At 40.4% G+C, this 15,473-nt stretch overlaps 1 pseudogene; it reads left to right on the forward strand.

Moving 5' to 3' along the window:
* The first annotated feature begins 1,454 nt into the window (after nt 1-1,454).
* On the forward strand, nt 1,455-4,450 carry LOC141577637 (large ribosomal subunit protein eL19-like; annotated as a pseudogene).
* Nucleotides 4,451-15,473: the final 11,023 nt, after the last annotated feature.

Below are 15,473 nucleotides of genomic sequence, written 5' to 3' on the forward strand. Positions count from 1 at the left end.
GGGCACTTATTAATCTCCTTGACTAGTTTGGGTGGAGGAGGATGCATGAGAGGAAGCCATCCTACAAATTATGCTTATATTACTTTATTATGTTTTAATCCCCTGTTTGGGGTCACATGCTTAAGACTCGCAGCTAACCTGTAGTTTTTCTTTGTGTCATGTTATTCCACGGTCATTCCTGATATTTGGATGAGAACCTCCACCTTGACCTTGGACAGTTGGGTAGATTTCTTGTGGGGCTTTCTCTTGAGCCAAGAAATTGTTTTCTTCTCTAAACTGAAGTAAGATGCTTTCCCTGACAAATGAAGCCCACCAACTCCTATCTGTCTGAAACTGAAAAAGAAAGGGTGTCAGATTACCCTTGAACTCCTTTTGGGAAGGATCATAGAGATGGACCTTCTGCATGTGTGAAACTCAATGATCATTTCTCATAACTTCAGTATATTCCAGCAGATGGTTTGCAGAGCAAGCCTGTTCTATTTTCATTGATCGTTACCAGTTAAGAGTTCACAAAGGAGCCAAGTGCGAACATGGAGTATTCCTGTGTCCTTTATTATTGCTCTCTTTTGGATTCGTGAAAAAGTGAGGCTGCTGACTTTTTGGAGATTTAACTAAAGCAAACGTTTTATTTCCATCTAGGAGGAAAAAGAGCTGTGTTGTCCTGCATCTGGTTTCTAGGTCCGGATTTGAAATGGAGACACCTGTAACTGGTTTGATATTGGCATTTGCTTCTCCAACTGACGCGGGATCTATTTCAGAAAGATTTAAAGAACTGTCTCTGTTTCTTAAGTTATGCGAGGCACTGTGAGAAAGGCAAGAGAGGTTTACAACATTGTCTCTTTGCTCTGAAGCTTTCGTCTCAGCTTCTAGACAGAAGAAACAGATGAAACTAAGGAGTGATGTGTGCTAAATGCTAACCTTATCTGGGTTCTAGAAATTTTGGAGTTTTTTCTTTGTTGGTAGTTAAAGCCCATAAAGTGCATCTGTTTTGGAAGAAAAAACAGAACTTGGAAATAATCTTTCAAATACTGTCTGATTTTAAAGAGGAAATAGTGTGGCTGAACCATGAAAGCTATCTCGGAGGTGAACAAAGACTGCTTTCACTGAAGTCATGTCATGTTACAATGCTCCGTTTTGCCTTTGATTGAGCCCCCAGGACACCTCAGAGTAACATGCTGAGGACTCAAGTAAGAGCTCTCATTGCTTTTTATAACCACAAAGAAATACGTTTTCTGGTAGAAAATCTATAAAATATAGAACAGGAGAAAACTAATGAAAATCACATGAAATTCCACTACCCAGTGATAAAAAAATTAATAAAAATTAGCTTTTTTTTTGCATTTGATTCTAACTATAGATACATAAATAGTTATGATTCAAATGTATTTTTGAAGTTTATTTTATTTCATCTTATTTTATTAGCTTTTCAGGAAACGCCAGTTACCTGTACTGTGTATTTCTTGTTTTGTTTTTTTTTCCTATATCTTCTAAAATTTCCTTACCATTTCCTTTAGCATTGCATGTGGTACATTTTTACTTCTAATTTAGCTTAAATTTCTGCAGTGATATTATTTTCCTCCTGTTTTCTTCCTTAGAACCTCACACTCCTTTTCACCCATTCTATTGCCTCTAATATTTGATCTTTTTTTTTTTTTATTGTCAAAGAAAGTCTCCATTCTTTTTAATTTCTCTGGAAGTTCAAAGCAGTCAGTTGCCTAAGTTAGCCTTTATCTTCCAGAGAAATGTTTTTGTTGACTTCTCTTGTTTCTTTCCTGTGTTAGTCTCGTAATTTTTGCTAGATTCAATGTGGGTTTAAACAAAACATCTTTTTCCTTTGCCTGCAGGTAATTTTTTTCAGCTCAATGGAACTTTTGTTTGTTGGTGTTTTATCCCATTCAAAACAATTCTTTCTAAGTTTTCTTTTGCTGCTGTAGCCTCAGCCATGAGTATGCTCGGGCTTCAGAAGAAGTTTGCTTCCAGTGTCCTTTGCTGTGGCAAAAAAAAAAAAAAAAAATCTGGCTGGACCCCAATGAGATCAATGAAATCACCAATGCCAACTTCCATCAGCAGATCCCGACTGTTCATTCCCAGGCTCAATGCCGGAAGAGCTCCGTGGCCCACTGGAAGGGCAGGCATATGAGCAGAGGTAAGCGGAAGGGCACTGCTAATGCTCCAATGCCCAAGAAGGTAACCTGGATGAGGATTCTGTGCCGGCTGTTCAGAAGACACTGTGGATCTAAGACTGACCGCCATATGCATCGCAGCCTGTACCTGAAAGTGAAGGGTAACGTGTTCAAACACCAGTGGGTCCTCATGGAACACATTCACAAGCTGAAGGCAGACAAGGCTCAGAAGACACTTCTGGAGGACCAGGCTGAGGCCCCCAGGTCTAAGACCTGGGAAGCAACAAGCGCCGTGAAGAGGGCTCTGGGCCAAGAAAGAGGAAACCATCAAGACTCTGTCCAAGGAGGAACAGACCAAGAAGTAAAGTTCTTCCCCTCCTGTCTGTACATTGTTGCCTTGACAATTACATAGATCACTCATTCTATAAAACAAGCCTTGATCTGTCTAAAAACAAAAAACAACTATTTCTCAATCACACTCAATCTTTCTTCTTCTCAGCCTGGCAAATTTGGCTGGCTCTTCTTTCCTGACTTTGGAGTGCTCTCTGTACTTATCGGGAAAAGAGATGCAAGTGCATTTTGCCCACCTTTCCTTGTCCACTCTCTTCCTAGCACCCATTACAGACGAAGTAACTGAGGCGCAGAGAAGTCAGGTGGTAAGTCTTGGTTTATAAATTCAGTGGTAAGGTAAGGTCTTGACTGTTGTTTTTGATGAACTCTTGTCTCAGAGTTTACTCTACAAACCATACCGTGTCAGAAAGTTCATAAGAACTTTGACCTTGTTACACTAGTCAACCATCCAAGACAGATGAAAGTTTCATGTAGATATCTGCTTCTAGGACTGATGCTGTCTCTGTGGTTGGATTTATAAATGTAATGGTTTAGCCAAGGGGGTGAAGTTACCAAATGTTGCCCTGCACCATAACATGAACAATTTATCTAGCTTCCTCTAGCTTATTTCTTGCCATTTTTCCAGACTTGTGTAATAGTTTCTCATGATTTTTCTAGCATTCTAAACCCGTTTTCTCAGTATTTTCTAGTGTCCTGTCTTAGTCAGCTTGAGCTGCTATGACAAAATACCATAGGCTGGGTGCCTTATAAACAGCAGAAATTTCTCATAGCTCTGGAGGCTGGAAGGCCAAGGTCAAGATCCAGTGTCTGGTGAAGCTTTGCTTCCTGGTTCAGAGATGGCTGTCTTCTCAGTGTGTCTGCATGTGGTGAAAGAACAGGAGAGTTCTTTGGGTTTTCTCTTGTAAGAGCACTAATCCCTTTCATGAGGGCTCCACCCTAATTACCTGATTACCTCAGAGGCCCCACCTACTAACGCCATCACCTGGGGGTTAGGATTTTGATGTATGAATTTTGGGGAGACACAAATATCCAGTCCATAACATCTCCTATGACAATTTCCTTGATGTCTGTTAACCATTTCCAATACCAATTCCATATTTGTTGGGTTATTGTTTTATCAGAACTCACATTTAGTATCAACCTTTGTATCAGTTATCTATTGCAAATATATAGTGCTGCATAACAAGCAAAGCACCAGATGACAGATGATTGGTACAAGGAATCCCTGTTTGATTAATTCAACAGCCAAGTTATACTGAGCCCCTCCTAGTCTTAAGTCTTGTTCTAGATGCTGAGATTGACCCTTGAACAGGGTTGATGATGAGAGTTGTCAAGGAGAAGAGAGGAAGTTCTATGTCGGGGGAGGTGGAATACCCAGACGATCACAAGTTTGCCAAGGAAAGCATGGTAGTAAAACTCAGGTAACAGTTCCTCAGGGACATCCCACCCCTACCATAGACACCGTCGGCCTTTTCTTCACAGAGAGTCACTTGACAGCTGCTGTTCACATGGGAGACTTCCCAAGAGACACCTTGGTCTGGTTATGACCTTTGTTTGGAATGCTTTGTTTAACATCCTCTTTTTCTCTCCAACTCAAGAAAACATATCAAAATGTGAATATGAATATCATTATAGGACTAACTTTGAATTTATAAAAATGATCATGTAAAAATCTTAGTTATTTAAATTTTTATTAGTAATACCTCACTTATGACCTATTGCACACCTGGTTGTGAAATGCCAATTTGTCTCCTGGTTGGCAGGCACGATGATGGAAAAATGTTGTCTGATGAGACAAGGCCCAGATTTATTTATTTTTTGTTTGTTTGTTTGTTTCTTTTTTAGTTTTTTAAACATTTTTTATTGATTTATAATCATTTTACAATGTTGTGTCAAATTCCAGTGTAGAGCACAATTTTTCAGTTATACATGAACATATATATATTCATTGTCACATTTTTTTCTCTGTGAGCTACCACAAGCTCTTGTGTGTATTTCCCTGTGCTATACAGCATAATCTTGTTTATCTGTTCTACAATTTTGAAATCCCGTCTATCCCTTCCCACCCTCCGCCCCCTTGGCAACCGCAAGTTTGTATTCTATATCTATGAGTCTGTTTCTGTTTGGTATTTATGCTTTGTTTGTTTGTTTTTGTTTTGTTTTTTTTAGACTCCACATATGAGCGATCTCATATGGTATTTTTCTTTCTCTTTCTGGTTTACTTCACTTAGAATGACATTCTCCAGGAGCATCCATGTTGCTGCAAATGGTGAGGTCCAGATTTATTAACATTCATTGATGCAAGACTCTCCATGGTATCTTCTCTGCTTGACTCTCCCCCAAGTCTAATCGTTCTGCATCTGGTTTACCAAACTGATTGTAGGGGCAACACAGTGGTAGGAAGACAGAAGACAGCTCTCCCTGGAGGTCTTGATTCTGTTGCTTTTCTGTTGAGGGTGCTGCTCATTTGATTATCTTCTAATTTTCCATCCAACCTTTTCCTTTTTCATTTAATTAAAAATGCTTAACATATAGCTATTAAATTGTTAATAAGCAGAAATAAGTATGTTATTATTTTTAAAATATTTTATTCAGAGAGTGGACTTGCTGTAAGATTTCAGTGGTAGCTGCACAAAAATTAATGAATTTAATTTCCAGCGCTAAATGCACGATAATTTGAGGGTGAGTTTACATGCTTATTGCAGTTAAGCCCCAAAGAGAGTGTAGCTTCTTTGACTGCCATCATCTATTTATTTTTGGTTTTCATTTTGACAAGCACATGTCCTAAAAGTGAACCTTCTAGGAGTCTGAGTTGGCAAGAACACTGGGCCCACTGGGCCTCAGAAAGCCCCTGAGAATGACAATGATTGGCTCTGGTACAAAAGGGCACATGCAGGCAGGCCTGGGTCCGGGGGCCACCTTCAGCTCTTGCTTCCCATGTGATCTTGAGCCAACGGTTCCACCCTCTCTGAACCCTTCTTTCCTTATCCAGTAAAATGCTTGAGTCACAACTAAATGACTTTAAAGGACCTAGCACATAATAGATGCTTAATATACTTGGTGCTAATATTGTAATTTTTTTTACTACAATTTTACTACAACAGAGTTGAGGGTATCTATGCCAGTTGCGGGCTAAGTGCCACATACGTTGAGATTCAGCCTGTCTCTCCAACTCCCCCACGACTGGCAGCCTGGCTCAAATGCTCCAACTTTGAACTACTATTCTTATAGCAACTTGTCACTTGCTACCCTTTTGATCCATCACCTGCTGCTTCTAGGGTAGAAAATGAGAAGGGCTGTCATCTGCAAAGGCTGGATTGCCGATGGAGGGGACCCTTCTGGCCCCAGGGCTCTGGCCTCCACTTGCTTGACCTCTCTGTGGCTCCCTGTTACCTTGGCTTCCTCATAAAAGAACCCCTTTACAAAACCCCAGACTAAAGGCAGGCGGGCACACTCTCCATCTTTCATTATGCATTTTCCCCCTGCCGCCTGGAATTGCTTTCCATGGCAGCAAACTGAAGAAGAGCGACGAGGTGGGGGGTGGGAACTCTGTGGTTTTGATTCCCACGGCTGTGTGCTGCAGGACCAACTCCTCGCCAGCGTGCCCGCTAATTACACGCCACATCCACCAGAGGAGACTCAGCACATTCCAAAGCCCAGCTAGCAGGCGGCCTCCACCTTCCCAACTAATTGAAAGGCAGCAGAGGGGCTGAACTGCTCATGTACCGGCCATAAAAGGCTTCTGGGGTTTGCGTGTGCCGTTCTCACTGAGAGAGTCTTTGTCTCCGTTCAGGACACTGTGCTTGCCTTTAATTAATTCAATGTTTCTTATCAAGCTAAAGTCAGGAAGGTTTTCAGGTCAGCTGGCATGGGGAGGCTCCTTTAGCTTTGTTGGGTAGTGAGTTTCGTAAATAAGAAATAGACAGAGACCCCTTTAGTGTGGATCACAGGAAAGGCCCAAACCAAGGAAAACACCATTTAACTGGATTCTTCAGTTGACTAAATGGCTTTGTTTTCAGTTTTCGGAGAAAAAGGTCAGATGAAACTGTTGCAGTTTAAAAGTGTGATTTTTCTCCAAAGAGGAAATTCTAGCCTGTGATTTAGGATTAAGGTACAGTCTTCATTTCCCTTTAACAGTAATCTCTAAAGTCCCGAGTGATACTTTTGAGGCTGTGAATGATTCTGATTTATTAAAGGAAGACAATTATTTTCCATAGGTTGCGTTGGGACCAGCTTTAGCAATGGGCAGAATAGTCTTTGGTGATTGGCTGTGACTTCCATGGTTCTAGTAATATATCTCCTTTTTAATTTCTTAAATGTTTAATGTCCCTTTAACTAGTCGGAGAGACTTTTATTCCTCATCTGAGATAAAAAAAACTTAGAACTCAAGCCTGATGTGAAAGAAGGAACCCTAGACTTGCACACTCTCCTAAAAATGACCTTTACGAGGTCTTTTTTTCAGTTTTGCTGAAGAGGAAGGAAGTTGGATACAAAGCAGGGGACACTCAGAAGTGGACAGGGCACCCCCTAGAGGGGAATTGGAGGAAGTTGCAGAAAGGAGGCTGACTCAGCCCTCAATTATTTTCTAATTTGCTCTCAGCTTCTCTTTAAATATCCAGGTGTCTATTGGCTTTCGTTTCTCTGGCCAGAATCAGTCAGATAATGGTCTAGGTAGATATTTCTTACACTTGTAAGTAGAAGCAGTCATTTCAAAAATTGTTACTGGTGTGTGTGTGTGTGTGTGTGTGTGTGTGTGTGTGTGTGTGTGTGTGTGTATGAAGGAGATTTACAGGGTGGAGGTCTAACATTACAAATGGTCTGGAAACAAAAATCAGGTATCAAACACCTTGAATGACTTTAGAGAGGTAATCAGACTAAAAGCACATGGGGCAGGTACTATGAAATCCCATAACCGAGGTTTAGAAAGGCAAACTAATTTCCACAAGATCACACAACTAGAGACCAGAAACCGTGGGCTTATCTACTTGACTAACTGCCCCCTGGAATCAATGACATGGCCCTTAGGTTCTTAGGAGCACTACGGAGCTCTTATCCTTGAGTTTCTTAGGTTTCTGGGTATTTGTTGATCCCCTCAAGGCTGCTGGTGTACGGGACTGAATCTTGCTTTACACCAGTCAGTTGAACGAGATCTATTGTCATCTTATTCCTCTTCACTCTATATTTCCCCACCCTGGGCCCTAACTCTCTTTGCTCCTGCCTTGAAGAATGAAATTCTTTGGGTGACTTGACTTGGTGTTTAGCACTCCTACTGGTTTTGCTTTTCTTCTCCAAAGCCACCTTCCTGACATGGCCGTTTCGAGGTTTCTGTCATTCTAGATCCTGGTTTTGACTCTGCAAAAGGTTTACCCACTCCCTGTTGTCTCTTGCAATTTCCCGAGATTTTCCTTCTGTTTCTATGCTTGTCTCATGCTGTATCCCCTTCTTTCTTACAACGATGCCAGCCCTGGGCTTAGAAGAGTCACTACCATCAAAGTAGCTCATTGCAAGGAAAATAGACTTCCAAGAACATTGGATGAAATAAAAACTTCAATTAACTCACAATCTAGTTCATCAAAAGTTGCCTTCTATTCTCTGCACATTGCAATCAACTGGAGCTTTGTCCTAATATGTTCAAAATACTGATATAACCAAGTAACCCCACTCCTGGGCATATATCCAGAAGGAACCCTATTTCAGAAAGACACCTGAACCCCAATGTTCATAGCAGCACTATTTACAATAGCCAAGACATGGAAGCAGCCTAAATGTCCATCGACAGATGACTGGGTAAAGAAGATGTGGTCTATTTATATAATGGAATACTATTCAGCCATAAAAATGACAACATAACACCATTTTCAGCAACATGGATGTCCCTAGAGAATGTCATTCTAAGTGAAATAAGCCAGAAAGAGAAATAAAAAATACCATATGAGATCACTCATATGTGGAATCTAAAAAAGAAAAACATAAATACAAAACAGAAACAGACTCATAGACATAGAATACAAACTTGTGGTTGCCAGTGGGGAGAGAGATGGGAAGGGACAGACTGGGAGTTCAAAATTTGTAGATACTGACAGGTATATATAGAATAGATAAACAAGATTATACTGAATAGCAGAGGGAAATATATAGAAGTTCTTGTGGTAGCTCACAGTGAAAAAGCATGTGACAATGAATAGATGTATGTTCATGTATAACTGAAAAAATATGCTCTACATTGGAAACTGACACAACATTGTAAACTGACTATAACTCAATTAAAAAAAAAAAAAGAAAAACAAAAACAAAATACTAGACCAAAGGAGGAAATAAAATGCAGCATTATTGAGACGATTAAGTCATCTTTTTGACCCTGGAAGTTTGGGTGTCCACGGTGTGGAGTAGGGGAGGTGGGCTAGGTTTGGGTATTATGAAATATCACAAACCAGTGTTAGCTTTTTGGAGAAGATGAGGGTTATCTCACTAATGGTACCTGATGCTTGATGCCCTGCTGAGCAGGGCATGAAATATTTACCATCTCCTTTTAGGTGAGAAGGAAGAGCCCTCATTAAACTTTCATATTTACATTTCCATCCATCAACCTCCTTTCCCATCTGTACCATGTTCTCATATTGTTCAAAGAGCTCATCTCTTCAGGGAATGAATTTTGAGGGAGGCTCTACCATATGTCTATTGAATCTTCCCTAGACTGGGATGGTTGGGAAAAGCTTGAATATTTTATGGATGGGGGAGGAAGTCCATTTCTGCTTCTGTAAGGAGCCCGAATCTTGCAGAGGGGCCCACACAAGCAGTGACCACTTGTATTACTATTATAATAGACAGGAGTCTGTTCTCTGCGACTCAGAGAGCTTAACCAGCCAGGATTAATGGTAGTGAATGTGGACTTCATCTGTCTTAATCTCTGAGTGTACTGTATTAGCTAAGTATTTTTTGACTGAGCTGACATATTTTTATGTGGGAATGATGCTTTTCATATGCAGGGAGTCAGACTGTCTCTAGTTGCCTCCCCTCTTCCCAACTCAAACCAGGAGCTGCCCTGGTTACACATGTTCATTGTGAGGTACAATTTGTGGTCCATCGATTTGTTCACACCTCCTTTAATCATTTTCACAGTTTAATACTTAATTATTCCACCTCTTTCAAGGATGCCTGACTCATAGTCTTCATTAGCTTAGGTTTTCTGCATTTATTAAACATTTATGAAACATTCATTTGACAAATACTGGGTAAGTACCTCCTAGGTATCTGGCCCTATGCTGGGTGCTAGGGATACAAATATAATCACATGGTTCTTGTCTGTAAGGTTCTGCTTAAAGAGCTAGAAAAGTAAATAGAATGTTGCAATTGTATATGTGTGTGTGCACTTGTGTACCTGAAGTTCCAAAAGAGAGCCTAAGCTGGATTGTACAAATATGCTTGTCCTCTGGGGAGAGATGAGAACAAAAAGAAGTCATTTTCAGTCATGGTTTCATTTACATTCTAGGAAGACTGGTCAGGATACTGTAGGAGGAACCAAAAGGATGATTTCTATGCCTCTGTAGAGACAGAAATGGAGGCAGAAAAGAAGAGGCAAAGAGAGGGAGAGAGTGACAGAGAGAAATGGAGAAATAGAAAAAGAGGAGCTGAAAGGGAGACAGAGCTGGAGAAAAATCCAAATTCCTTGCTCTGCCTCTAGGGAGCTCACCACCTATGAGTGAAAAAATGACCCGCTGAGCAGGAGAAAGGACAGGCGGAATAGTCACGTGGGCGCAGTTGTGAGGGGACCCCTGAGATGGAGGAGAGACAATAGCTAAAGCCCCAGTGTTATCACTTCTGACTTGTCAGGAGGAGTCAACGATGTGTCAGCTGGTAAATGAAATCTGCCCTGGACGCTGGAGGTGCTGGTGGAGGAGTCACACTTCCCCGCAGAGCCGTCTGCTCCCGGGACCTCCCGTCTGTGCCTGTAGGTGATGAGCTGACAGCCCTCCCTGCATGTGAGGACCTAGGGGCAGGAATCCCGCACCTTTTTCACTTTTGTTCTCACATTGGAGGGCCTACTTTAAAAATCTTGTGAGTTTACTTTGTATCCATTTTAGTTCATGGTATTTTTACTTCTGAAAGTGGTTTGTAATCCTCCCTCCGATTATTGTTTTAAAAGCTTATTTTTTTTGCATTTTAATTATTTTTTGAAGTATAGTTGGTTTACAGTGTGTTAATTTCAACCATACAGCAAAGTGATTATATATATATATATATATCATATATATGTATATATATATTTCATGATAGGTTATTACAAGATATTGAATATAACTCCCCGTGCTATAGAGCAGAATCTTCTTGTTTATCTATTTTATAAATAATAGTGTGTAAATCCCGAACTTCCAATAGTGTGTAAATCCCGAACTTCCAATTTATCCTGCCACCCCTCTAAAAACCTTAATTTGGTTAGTTAGGGGCAGGCAGTGTTCTGTTTAACACATTCACTCAGAGAATGTTAACCTTCCCATCTGGAAGTCAGAAACTTCATTTGATCCTTCTTCCTTAGTGCATGCTGAATCCATTTGTTTCTTTTGCTCTCTATTGCCACACCCTGGTTAAGCTCCTCCCCCCATCTTCCTTCCTCCCTCCCTTCCTCCCTTCCTCTCCAGGAACACAGCATCAGCATCCTCATTTGTTTTCTTGCCTTTAGTCTAACCACTCCCTCCTCCTCAGCCTCCTTTTTATTCTGCAGCATCTCTGATGTCAGAGACAAAGCTAAGTCCAAGACACAGGCTGGGTATCAGAAACTTTCGGAGAGGGAGCCGTCGGCTCTCACTTTTGTTTCAGCAGAGTTTCAAAGGTGTAGAAAGGAGAGTCAGTTTTCTAGAGTAAAAAGAGGAAGCACGGAGACAGTCTCTGACTGGCAAGGATTCTCCTACGTTGGGAGTTTGGGGACGATTTTCTGATTGCCCTTCAGTGCCTTTGGCAGACATGGCTGCATGGGTACAAGCAAACACTTTGGGGACATTTTGAAAGATGAAGGGTGGGTCATTAGCATAAGTGGAGGATTTTTTTTTTTCCTGCAGGCTTTTTCTGTGACCTGCTATTTCCTGGAAAGAGAGGGAGTCGGCACAGAGGTTTTTAGGGTAATGGTCGGAAGGAGACACCCAGTGCTACAGTGGGCATTTTCTCAAGGCTAATGTCATTCTTTGCCTTAATCTTCTCCAGTGGCTTCTGTTAGCCTTTAGTAAAATACCAATTACCTTGGCCTGATATACAGGCACTTTTAAAATTCTTGAGTCTCATAATTTATTGGCAGTTGGCCAATCACGTGTAAGCTCTCTTTCTCTTGGAATTTTACATATGTTTTTCCTTCTGTCTGGAACATTCTGCCTCCCCATCATTATTTCCACACCAAGATGCGTGTGCACATACACACTCATATACACACACACACATGCTCTCTCCACACCTAGCTAACTTTTACTTCTTCGGGAATCAGCTCAAGCATCTTCTCCTCTGAGCAGACTACTGGACCGCCTCCTTGTCCAGGCTGCAAAGCTCTTCTGCCCCCACAGCACCCCGTGTATTCCTAGCACATCACATTGCATTATCTTCCTGGTGCTTATTTTTAGTTGTTTACTGTGGGTCTCTCTCCCTCCGCATTCTTAAGAGTAGGGACTTAGAAACTGTGTGTCATCATCTTTGTAGAGTCAGCGATTAGGCCTTAGCAGGAGCTCAATAAATATGGGTGAGCTGATTAAGCCATTAATTAATTCCTGCTTGGAGTTTTCCTTCCACACTGATCTATACCTCAGTATATTACAAAAAGCTGTCTCAAAGGAAATGAGGATTTCCTGGGCCCTGAGGCCCTGGATCCTTGCTTTCTGCTCAAACACCACCCGTAATTGCAACAGCAACCCATACTGAAGTTCCCCACCAGGTACCTTTTTATGGCATAAACAGCCCCTGCATGCTGGATTCTATACGCAGCAGTCATTCAACAGACATATGTTTAGTTTTGTTCTCCAGTGACTGATGATACTGCTTTTATTTGGAGAGGCAGACTTTTGCAAAAACAATCCAAGTCTCTTGTTGAGGAGGGTGGTGGTAAATGCAGGGCTGAAAAGGCTCCTAACAGACTCCTTTTTTAATTTGTATGCTGTGTACCGCAATCCTGCGGCTGATAGATCATCAGGGGTGGAAGCAGCCCAGCTTCGGGGTTTCTGACGGGATTGCCTGCAAACATTAAGCATTGGTTCAAATGTGCTTGAAATCTAAGATTTTTTCTAGGGTAGGGAATCAATGCTTAGACACATTTATTTATTTATTTATTTCTCTTGCCAGTGCTAATGTGATTCTCTTTTTAACAATCGCTATCTAAATATTTAAGAGCAAGTCTCCCCCGGGTACAGAGTAGGTGGCAGAACCTGCCACACGGAAGAAAGGAAACAAAGGAAAGGAGTGTGTGCTCTGGTGCCTCTCTCATGGTGAGTAACTGGTCAACTTCTAAAGCGTACATGCTCACATGAATTTTGTATTTACTTTTTGCCTCGAGTACATCAGAAAATGCTGTCTTATAAACTGTCTGAGTCCAAAATGAAGTCTTAGCTAACTACATTCAACAGAATAATAAAAATAAAAGATACTAGGTTGATTTCAGGAATGTAAGAAAGCTTTAACTTTAGGAGAATCTATCAATATAATTCATTACATTAATGGACTAAAGAAGGCAAAAGTGATTATCTCAAGAGATAGAAAACAAGAGCGTTTGGTAAAATTCAACACTTACTAGTAATAGAAAAAAAAAACACACACTTAGAAAACTATGACCAGAAGGCAATTTCCTTAACTTGACAAAGTCCACGTATAAACATCTTACGTAATGGAGAAACAATATATTGCTTTTATGACCAGATCAGAAATAAGACAAGAATGCCTTTTATCACTATGACTACCATAGCATTAAAAGTCCTGGATAAATAAATGAGAGGTGAAAAAAATAAAAGGTAAGAAATTGAAAGGAGAGAGGCAAAATTTGCTCCCTAAAGAGGATATATATATCTACATAGATAACTCAATAGATTCTACAGACAGAACAGAGAACAAATCAGAGCATCTTGAAAGGTCGCTAGATCCAAGATATATTAAGAATAATCAATGGCATTCCTCCAGCCCTGAAATCATCTTCACACACTAACATCCATAAAATAACATTCTCACTGGAGAACAAAAGCAGCCATAACTTATGGACTCATCATTTTTCTTTGAAGAGAAAAAATGTGTGTTTAGTAAGGCTTGAAAAAATAAAGATTTATACTGGATTTATGATGGAAAGAACTAATCCTATAAAAATGTCTTTTGGAATTAATTTACAAATTCAATGTAATTCCAGTAAAAATTCCAAGAGGAATTTGTCTTTTGTAATTTACAAATTCAATGTAATTCCAGTAAAAATTCCAAGAGGAATTTCTAAGTAACAACAAACATGGGCAACTTATATCTAGGTGAGGATAAGTGTTCACAAATAGCTAAGGTCAATTTTGGAAGAGAAGAGTGAAAAATCGATCTTGCTATTCCAGATGTGAGGGCAAACTATAAGTTATTACGATTCAAAACAGTATGGTACTAGCGCAGAGGCAGAAAAATGCATCAACAGGAAAAACAGAGATAACAAAAGACTCACATGTATATGGGAGCTTCATGTGTGATAAATGTGGCATCAAAAATCAGGAGTAGGTTGGTATAATATTGTGATTTATATATGTCTCAAGTACCTTGGGTCTTCAACTATGGTTCCTGGCTCACTGCTCCCCAAACTCTTAGAATTCCCCAAGTATTGAGAGTGATGAAAGTGTCTTTTGTTATGTTAATGAGGTGACTTTAAGAATGTGTCTGAGCCTGGGGCTGGTTGCCAAGAGAACCAACCAGGAAATTAGAGGTTGGAACTCTCAGCTCCACCTCCTGACCTCTGAGAGGGGAAGAAGAGCTGGAGTTTGCATCAATCACTAATGGCCTTTTTTTTTAAGATTCCACATATAAGCGACATCATACAATGTTTGTTTTATTTATCTTTCTCTGTCTGACTTACTTCACTTAATATGATAATCTCTAGGTCCATCCATGTTGCTGCAAATGGCATTATTTCATTCTTTTTTTATGGTTGATTAATATTCCACTGTATATATATATATACCACAAAAAAAGTACAAATTTTATTTACAAACCAGAAATAGACTCACGGACATAGCAAAAAAAACTGTGGTTACCAAGAGGGAAAGGGAGGCGGGAGGGATGGATTAAGAGTTTAGGATTAACAGATACACATTACTATATATAAAATAGATAAACAAGAAGGACCTACTCTGCAGCACAGGGAACTATATTCAATTTCTTTTAAAGAGCTGCAATGGAAAAGAATCTGAAAAAAAATGTATATATATGTATAACTGAATCACTTTGCTATACACCTGAAACTAACATTGTAAATCGACTACACATCAATAAAAAAACAAGAATTAGAAAAAAAAAAAATCAAAGGTCAATGTTTTAATCAACTATGCCAATGAAACCTTCATAAAAACCGAAAAGGACTGGATTCAGAGAGCTTCCTGGTTGGTGGACATGGGGAGTGGGGACAGTGGTGTGCTTAGAGAGAGCATGGGATCTCTGTATCCTTCCCCACACCTTGCCCCATGCATCTCTTCCACCTGAGCTGTAGCCTTTTTAAATAAACTTTTGACCTAGGAAGTGAGATGTTTCTCTGAGTTCTGTGAGCCACTCTAGCAAATTATTCCAACCAGAGGAGGAGGTTGTGGGAAGTTCTGGTTTCTATCTAGTTGGTCAGAGAAGTAGAGGTAACAACCTGGACTTGGGACTGGTGTTTGAACTGCAAGGAGCAGGTCGTGCTGTAGCCAGGTCAGATGCCCAGGTTAACCACTGGGCTTGTGAACTGGCATCTGAAGTTGTTGGGGGGCAGTCCTGTAGGACCGAACTCTTAACGTGTGAAATCTGATACTACCTTCAGGTAGT

This window comes from Camelus bactrianus, chromosome 5 (assembly GCF_048773025.1).
Source record: "Camelus bactrianus isolate YW-2024 breed Bactrian camel chromosome 5, ASM4877302v1, whole genome shotgun sequence".
Lineage (NCBI taxonomy): Eukaryota > Metazoa > Chordata > Mammalia > Artiodactyla > Camelidae > Camelus > Camelus bactrianus.